This window comes from Neofelis nebulosa, chromosome 12, assembly GCF_028018385.1.
Source record: "Neofelis nebulosa isolate mNeoNeb1 chromosome 12, mNeoNeb1.pri, whole genome shotgun sequence".
In the NCBI taxonomy this organism is placed as follows: domain Eukaryota; kingdom Metazoa; phylum Chordata; class Mammalia; order Carnivora; family Felidae; genus Neofelis; species Neofelis nebulosa.
In genome coordinates, this window is record NC_080793.1 from 92,265,787 (window position 1) to 92,274,120 (window position 8,334).

The window sequence follows — 8,334 nt, forward strand, 5'->3', positions numbered from 1 at the left end:
ATCAAACAGGCCCCGAGCACAGCGCGTTCGCACACCGTGTCACAGCTCCGTGGAGTATCACAGCTGGTGGCGAAGGCCATCGGAGCAGCATTTATTCCTCCTGGGTCTTCCTCTTCCGCTCAGCGGGCACAGGCACTGCACGCGGCTCAGGGGATTGTGGCCTCAGCAGAGCAATGGGCTGTCCCCTGTCCGCAACTCACAGATGAGGACTGAGGTGGAGTGACCCCAGGACCCTAGCCACCTGCTGTCCCACCTGGCTTCCTCCTCGGCCACCTCTGCAGGCTGAATTCTGTCTTCTGTGGGTTATTGAGCACCAGACCCACTCAGGGTGACCAGCAACCAAAGTCAGCTATCGCGGGGCACCAACATCGTGGGCCAGAGGAAGCCTGGATTCAGACAGACAGTGATGTGCATGGTGTCACCGGAGGAACCTTTACGGAGCAGGTGCTCTATCCTGGGCCCCCACGTGCAGGCTGCGGCGGGCAAGCAAGAGCAGGGCCAGCCGGTCTCCAGGGATGCTAGAAGCCAGCACCTTGCCAAAGGAGCCCTCTCTCCAGCTGAGGTCACCAGCAGCCAGGCCTCTGTGCCAGAGGGCCCTGGCGTCCTGTGACCCACAGCGGTCCCTGACACCCTGCAGCCTTCCCCCAGCCTCTGAGAGGGGACGCCGGCCCTGAGATACCGAGAACAGCCCTGTCTACCACCTGCTTATCACGAAAGCCACCCATTCCTGGTGGGAAAATGAAGGACGGGGAAGGTGTTTTCTGTACAGGTTCTTCCCTGTTCTTCAAGTGGCCACGGATACGTGGCCCATCCCGGTGATGCAGGCAGCGTCTGGGTGAGAAGGAGATTGCAGAGAGGTGGACATGCCAGCGGATACACACACACACACACACACACACACACACACACACACGTTCTGCGATATTGAGAACGGAGGGCTTGAAGTCTCTCAGAAGAATGGAAAATTTTTAAATCAAACATACTCCTTACCAAACAGGAAGTAAAACAACTTCCCTGGTTGAGAACTTTTCTTAAACGCATTTCCCAGTTTGGTAACCAACAGTGCCACTCGCGGCGCCTTCGTGTTCTGTAGCGGATACGCGACACGCCCTCATCAAGGACACATCATACGGTGTGAGGCCACCCTCACCCCCTTTCACTGTCTGGACCGTAGGGACAAACGTGGTGTCCTGAGTGCAAATTGCACCCCTAACCCCAGGAGGACGGCATTTGGAAGCGGGTGGCCTTTGGGGGGCAATAAGGGCTGGGGGGTTCATGAGGGTGGGGTTCACGGTGGGGCTAGTGCCCTTATGGAAAGAGAAGACGGAGCCCTCTCTCCCGCACAGGACGACCGGGCAGGAAGGCTCTGCCCTGAACTGGACCCCGTCTGCCCCTGACCTCAGACACTTTGCCTCCATCAGGAACATGTCTGCTATCTAAGCCCCCATGGGTGCTGAGGCTTGGGGGCCCCGAGGCCCCGTGGACGGTCCCCTTCTGCATCTTCGTGCTTCAAACAGCAATGCCTCCATGGGCTCCCTGCGGACAAAGCACATTTCTGTGATTTTCAGAGCCAGACTACAGCTCCCAGTGCGGCCGGGGGGGGGGGGGGGGGGGAGGGGGGGGAGGGGGGGGGGCTGGGGATCCTGTGTAGATACCCCGCAGGCACTCATGCCTCAATAATTCGCTTCCAGGCCATGCCTTCCAGGCTCCTCCAGACACACCTGGATGCGCCCACCCTCTCCGCGGAGCTGGGCGCCCGCACTTCTCACGGCCACCAGCCCGGGCAGAGTGGTGGGCAGGCTGGCTACATTCTCCCGGGTTCTGTGCCATGGAAACAATCCCTCTGCGTCCGACCTGTGCCAAAACAGAAACCACAAATGATAGTTTTATACAGTCCTCCACGTCCTGAACAGACAGTACGTGTTTGCCCCAGAAACCCTGGAGAAACAGGTGATTAAAACCCAATTTCCAGAATAACCTAGCAATACCTTCAGCTGAGAGGAAAGGTTCACGAAGCACCCAGCAGGGTCTTGCTCTGCACCAGCACTAACCACGGGCCCTACCCAGTGAGGTCTGTGGGGACACCTCTGGGTTTTGCACCATCAAGGTCCATGCACCACAGATGCTCAGTCTACCCACCATGGTGTCCGAGAGCACGTGTCTCCACCACGTCCCCGAAGGGCAAACCCTACCGTCCCACCCACACCTGTCCCCTGAGCAAGGCTTGGGTAAGGGATCAAGGACGCCAGGCGGTCAACATCAGTCTTTGCGTTCTGAAGTCCCGCTCCTGGCCCTGCCTTTAGGATCACTCCTGCAGCGCCCACATCCCTGCTCATTTTAAGGATATATCCAGGTCTGGGACACCTGGGGGCTCAGTCACTCAAGATTAAGTGTCTTGGCTCTTGATCTTAGCTCAAGTCACGATATCTTGGTCCGTGAGTTTGAGCCCTGCATCGGGCTGTATATTGACAGTATGGAGCCCGGATTGGGATTTTCTCTTGGGATTCTCTCTCTCTCTCTCTCTCTCTCTGCCCCCCCCCCACAATAAGTAAACAAAATTTAAAAATATATGTATATAGCCAGGTCATTGAGGCCAACCTTCTAGGCAGCCCTTTGCAATGCTGCATGCCCCCTCAAAACCCCTAAAGTAACTTTCTAAAGCACAAAATACCCAGCTTCCCCCAACCCAGGGATCCTGATGGAGGTGTTCTGGGATGGGGCCTGGGCATTTCTTGATAACCTCTCTGGCTGGTCCAGACGTGTGGGCAGAAGAACCAAAACAGCGAAAATAGTGAAATTTAGCTTAAATTCGAATTTAGCAAGAAGGGTGGTCAACTGAACTGGTTAATGTAGTCATGACTCAGTGGATGGAGAGAGAAACCTATCGTCAGAGACAGCACCTCAGGGTCACCTGCCACCTAGGGCGCACAGGGACTTCCATCTCATTCCTGCCGAGCCCCACTGTGCTCCACGTCTGTGGATAGGCCGTCGTAGGAGACGGTCCTCTGCTCAGAAAGACTGTTCTACCCCGTGATCTGCCAGCACCCCACCCTGCCCCCCCACCAGAGTCACCTGTCCTCTGGGGGGGAGCGCAGGTGCGCCCCAAACACCACACTGCCCCTCCCCCACATGGTCCACGTGGGTCACCAGGACATCAGGCGGCAGGCATTGTGCCCACACTGGGGGTGCTAGGAGCTGGCCGGGACGTCGGGCCTTCCCTCTTTCCCGAACTGGGCCCAGCGGCTCCCGGGCGAGGTGCAGACGTCCCAGAACTGTGGGCTCCCAGGTGCGATGTCCTGTCTTCTCCTTTTCACGCCTGTGTTCTGACAGAATCGCAGACTTACAGGAAAGCTCCAATAGGTCAGTTCCCACGGCATCCGCAGCCAGACTCTACTAACATACACGCGCGCGCGCACATACACACACACACACACACACACACACACACGAGGTCTATTCTGAGCCACGTGAGCATCCTTGTAGGGATCCTGCCCCTTTGCCCTAAATGCTCAGGGGCGTTCTCTTACGCAACCGCAGCACAACCATACATATGTGGAGCTGAGCCCCGCAAGGCCGGCGTGATCGGCAGGCCTCCTTCAGACTCCGCCGGCCGCGACGAGACGCCAGTTACAGCAAAGGACACATGAGCGTGGACTGCACGCAGCCGGCCGCCTCTCTTAGCACGACCGCAGACTTTCTCTCCTTTGGGGCATCTGGAGGAGTGCAGAACTCCCGGCCCTCAGAGTGGTTTGTCTCACTCAGCTGTGCCTTCTTGGCAGAAATATTCCAGAAGGCAAGTGGAAGTGCACAGCCAAGCCCTCAGACCCCTTGGGCGCGGGCTGTGGGCACGGTCAGGGCCAAACCTTATCATAACGCGGCACGGGCCTCAGGCGCCCCTCTAAGGGGCTGTCCTGGCAGCACCAGTCACTGGGTGGAAACAGCCAGCCGGAAGTGGGACGTCCCATCTGGGGGGGGGGGGGTGCACAGCACAGGGGCCCCCTTGCAGGCCTCAATCATCTGTGGCTTCTCGGCTGTGAGCGCACTTAATTTAGCCCAGCGCATCAATTGACCTCGCACAGGCTGCAGCAAAGGCCTCCCGTGGGCCCGCCTGGAAATGCTCTGGTCCAAGTGGGGGCCAGCCGGGTGTCCAAGGCGGCCTTGGAGAAGGGGGGGCGGGCAGGCTTCTGCGCCCACCGGGCAGGGCCCGCGATTGTTATGTAAACACAGAAGCCGGGCGGGGGGTGGCTGGCCCATCTGCTGGGCACACTTCTGGCCCAACGCGTGCTCTCGGGGCCCTCACCATTTTCCATCCTCTTAGGTGAAAACTTGGAAAATGTAAGGGCTCTCAATCTCCCTTTCATTTGCAAACGAGCCATTTCAGCTAAGCGTGGCCCCCTATTCTTCTCCCGCATTTGTGTTTGTGAAAAGACCCGTCTCAAATTTCTGGAGCCGCAGCAGCTGCCGCCTAGGCCCCTTTTCATTGGGCGGCGCCCCGAGCCCCCTGCGCCCCCCTCCTCGGTCCCTTTGTCTCCGGCAGAGCCGGCCCCCTCTGACCCCCGGCCAACCTGGAGCCTCCTCCTTTGTCAGCCTCCCCAGACAAGTTTCCCCCTAAATCAAGCATTGTTTGGGCTCCTGAGGCCAGCACGTGCCCACGTCCCCTAATCTTTTAATTTCTCCCCAGGAAAAAGCAGCTGCTAGTGACACCCAGCTGTCGCGGGCCTGCCGCCCCAGAACAAGGGCAGCGGGAGGGGCCGCGGCCCGCGCTCAGATGCACATCTCCCCCTTTCTTCCAAGGGGTGGTGCTTTCTCTACTCGCAACAGCTGGCCGCACGTGCTGTGAAATGCTGCCCCGCTAGCGAAGCCCTCCCACCCCCACCCCACCCCACCCCCCACCCCCCACCCCCCACCCCGACTCCGTTGGCGTCCGAACCCCTTCCCTGCTGCGCACGAGGCCCAGCTTGCACTTGAGCGCCTTTGAGAACCAGAGCTTCGGTTTCAGAGACCCCAGTGTGTGTCCTTACCCCCTGGCTGCAAACATGATCATCTGATAAATCACAGAGGGAGACCCAGACCGGCTGAGAGACGCTGCAGGCTCCTGGCTCGGGCCCCACGCTGGCACCCGCGGAGGGACCGTCCGGCTGCATGAATGCTCTTCGGGAGCCAAGGCAAGAAGTCTGACGCGGGGCGAGCGTTCCTCCGGGCGTGCGGGACCGGGGCACGAGAGACTCCCCCAGAAGCATGCGCCCCTGAGGCCGACCAAGCCCGGCCGGGTGTGCTGGGAGGGCTCCACGTGGTCCCTGCACGCTTGACTCTCTGGAGGCCTTTCTCGGGGCACACCTGCACCCCGGCCAGCTCTGAAGATGGAGGATTCGGCCGACCGGCCTCTGCCCGGAGCCCCAGGCCGCCTCCCTGGGCCTCCCAGTCACCGCCACCTGCTTGAACGTCCGCAGCGATGGGAGTGCTCTCTCTCCACACTATCCAGGGCCCCACCTCTCAGCACCGAGAGACCAATGTTTTTAAATTCGACTTCAAATAATTTACACTTAAGCGGCCACGTGTGGCCAGTGGCAACCGTGCTGGACGGGGAAACTCCAAACTGTGGGTCCTCGAACGTGGCACCACGTGAGAAACAGAGAATGCACGTGTCTGGGTGGTATTCCCCGATTTCATTCTTAAGGGTGTAACAGAGCTCTCCAAAATGCAGAAGACTAGAGAAAGATTCGCCCAGGTTGGAGGCTCCCGGCAGGCGGTCGCAGCCCCTCCCCGCCAGCTTCTGTCCCTTTCTGCCTGTTGTGGCCAGGGTTTCAGGGCTGTCCCGGCTCCAAAGTTGCACACAAAACAGCTGTCAGTGCAGAGCAACCGAATGCCCAAAGGTGACTCATGCAGCCGCAGGCAGCGTGGGCCCCTCTCCACCCTCTGCACCTCACCTGGTGGGTAATTGAAACCCGACCGGGCCAGAGCATATGGTGAGCCGCACACCTGCCCTGCACGGCACCTGCTGGGCCTGGGGGGGGGGGGGGGGGGAGGGGGGCGCGAGGCTGGCTCCGCTGCCCCGAGGCCACGGGCAAGCGTCCGACTCATTTGCATGCTCGACGTGGCCACGTGCCTGGACTTTGGGCAGATCTGACACGGCATGTCACCGCTTTTAAGATCAGCAAATCTGGAGAAAGCTGTGCCTCAGACAACAAAGCCGGCAGCCGTCTGGGACGTGTGCTCAGGCCTCCGCGGGGGCAAGCACGCACATGTGCTCACACACACGCCAACGGGAACCGCCCCCCATAAGTGTGCGTCAGGGGCTAGGGACCTGTGGGGGTCAGAGAGCAGCCGCCCAGGGGCCAGTGGCCGGTGTCCTGCAGCCCCCCAAGAAGCCGAGTCCCCCGGGAAAGCTGGGCGCAGCGAGCAACACTCCCCTAAGTCAGGGCAGGTCCCTGGGGGCTTCTGTGCTTTGACATCTCGTTTTTTAGGTAAACAGATCCATCCCTCAGCTAAGCCGGAAGGACAATAGCCACTTATTGGTGTCATTACCATAGGACACTCCTTCCTGATGGTGGAGTTTTCAGACCCCCCCCCCCAGGAGATGTGAGCCATCTTGCTGCCACATGAGCTCTTGTGTCACCCTTTCTGCCCGTCTACACCCTCGGCTGCACAAGGAGGTCGTGGCAGGAGAAGAAGGGGACAGGAACTATTCTGACAGCTTCTGTCTGCAGGACCCGGCCTGGAACCCAGAACGAGCCGCGAGTCCAGCCACACGGTCCTGTCGCCTCTTCTCTGAAGGTGATGAGGAAATCGTCGGTGAACGGAGGGCCCCTTACACAGCCTCCAACCCACCTCAGGCACCCAGGCCATCTGTCACAGCCATGGGGACAGCCATGTGCTTAATTGGGGTAGGACTTAAAAAGACACAGAAGATGGGCCATGTGGTGACCCAAGCAGGTCGCGAGGAGGGGAGGGCGTCCCATACGATGTTGTGACACTTGAGGCCGGGCCGATGGCTGAGGTGAGGGCTGGAGGGTGGGAGGGTGACCCGGGTCCCCAGGCACTGGCCGCATTCCTGCCACCGCACGCCCAGCCCTTCAGGTCAAAGAGATCAGGCCTTCCCCCAGAGCCGCGGGCAGAGGGGGGGAAAGGTAACAGGCTGTGCCCTGTGAGGCCATTAGCAAACACAATGGGGAACTGTGAGGATAATCCAGTGAATAGAAGGAAAGCTGGCTTGTGCCAGCAGCCGAGGGCTGAGCTCATTATTCTAGACGGCAGATGGACGGTGGCCTGGTTGCTGAGCAGAACTCCCGGCTGCTGGCGGGGGGAGCGGGAGCCAGCACGGCACCGGGGACCCCCTCCCATCCCAGCGGCCGCCCTTCCTCCCAAAGATCAGGGAGCCAAGGAAAAGCCGTGCTCTCGGTACGTTGGTCTCAGGTCAGCCCCTCGCCCCTCTCACCTGCCTCCAGAAGGCTCCACGGAGCACACGCATCTTCACTCAACTCAGACCCCCTGACCACAGGGATGGGGGTGCCTGAGGGGGGGGCTACGTCCCATTCTTCTGTCCTCAGCTTTGTTCTCACTGCCGCACAGATAGCTTTCAACTCAACTGAGACACGTTTATATGGACGGGAGAGCAGAGCCCGCCGAGAACATTGGAAAGTGTTGGCGAGGGGGCAATGCAGCGGGGCTGGGCACACAGGGGGCACACAAATGGGGACGAAGTCTGAGCGCACTGGGGATGAGCACACAGGGCACGTGCACACTGGAGATGATCACCGTCACCATCACCATCATTATCATCATATCTAATCTTTAAACGGACCCCATGCCAGACGGCAATTAAGTGCCCTGTCTACATTAGCTCACTTAATTCTCCTGACAGCCTTTTAATGCATGCACTTTACAGGTGCAGAACCCAGAACACAGGGGGTACGTTGACTTGCTCCCCGACACAAGGTCACACAAGCAGGGACTGAGTAGCCAGGATTGGAAGCCAAGCGTGACTGCCCACTCTCAGATCTGTGCCCTTCAGGGATGTTCAGACAGACATTGTTTGCCCCTGCGAAGCCTGGAAACAACTCACACAATCCCAAGAGTGAAATACTGTGGGGCAGGGAAAACAGGCAGTGGACAAGCCCAGGCCTCCCAGTGCATGAAGCTCACGAGAAGAAAACGTCAAGTCACACAATTTACACAACATAATTCCGTTGTGAATGTCCAAAAACTGGCAAAATCTGGCCATCTTTCGCTTAGCAATGGATCTGCGTGCAGTAATATCTTAAACAAGGTAAGTCGACTGTTAACGCAGTTTTCAGGCCAGTGGTCACTGAAGCCACAGTAAGAAAAGGGAGGAGA

The 8,334-nt window shown here is 59.1% G+C and overlaps 1 long non-coding RNA gene across 1 annotated transcript; it reads right to left on the reverse strand.

Annotated features, from left to right (window-relative positions):
• Positions 1-949: 949 nt before the first annotated feature.
• LOC131492178 (uncharacterized) lies at positions 950-2,030 on the reverse strand. The gene is made up of 2 exons (XR_009251917.1): positions 1,722-2,030; positions 950-1,536 (listed from the first exon to the last, which is right to left on the reverse strand). It is a non-coding gene; the product is annotated as an uncharacterized LOC131492178 (long non-coding RNA).
• Positions 2,031-8,334: the final 6,304 nt, after the last annotated feature.